Source organism: Ascaphus truei, unplaced genomic scaffold, assembly GCF_040206685.1.
Source record: "Ascaphus truei isolate aAscTru1 unplaced genomic scaffold, aAscTru1.hap1 HAP1_SCAFFOLD_2582, whole genome shotgun sequence".
Classification (NCBI taxonomy): Eukaryota; Metazoa; Chordata; class Amphibia; order Anura; family Ascaphidae; genus Ascaphus; species Ascaphus truei.
The window spans coordinates 1-403 of record NW_027455517.1 but is presented as its reverse complement, the minus strand read 5'-3'; positions in this window follow the sequence as shown (position 1 = coordinate 403).

The following is a 403-nucleotide window of genomic DNA, read 5'->3' as shown; positions in this document are numbered from 1 at the left end:
ATGGGGGAGGGGAGAATGGGGGAGAGAGAGAATGGGGGAGAGAGAGAATGGGGGAGAGAGAGAATGGGGATGTAAACACTTCATTCATACAATAAAAACTCATTAATTGCTTGCTGGTATTTTTATCATTAATAATACAGGTGCTGACCTCTGGGGGTTAATAGAACGAACTCTGCAAGTCTCAGTTGTCAAGCGTTGCGGTAGTGTCAGTCCTCCGGAGCGATGCTCTGCGGGGTCAGTCCTCCGGAGCGATGCTCTGCGGGGTCAGTCCTCCGGAGCGATGCTCTGCGGGGTCAGTCCTCCCGAGCGATGCTCTGCGGGGTCAGTCCTCCCGAGCGATGCTCCTGCGGGGTCAGTCCTCCCGAGCGATGCTCTGCGGGGTCAGTCCTCCCGAGCGATGCTA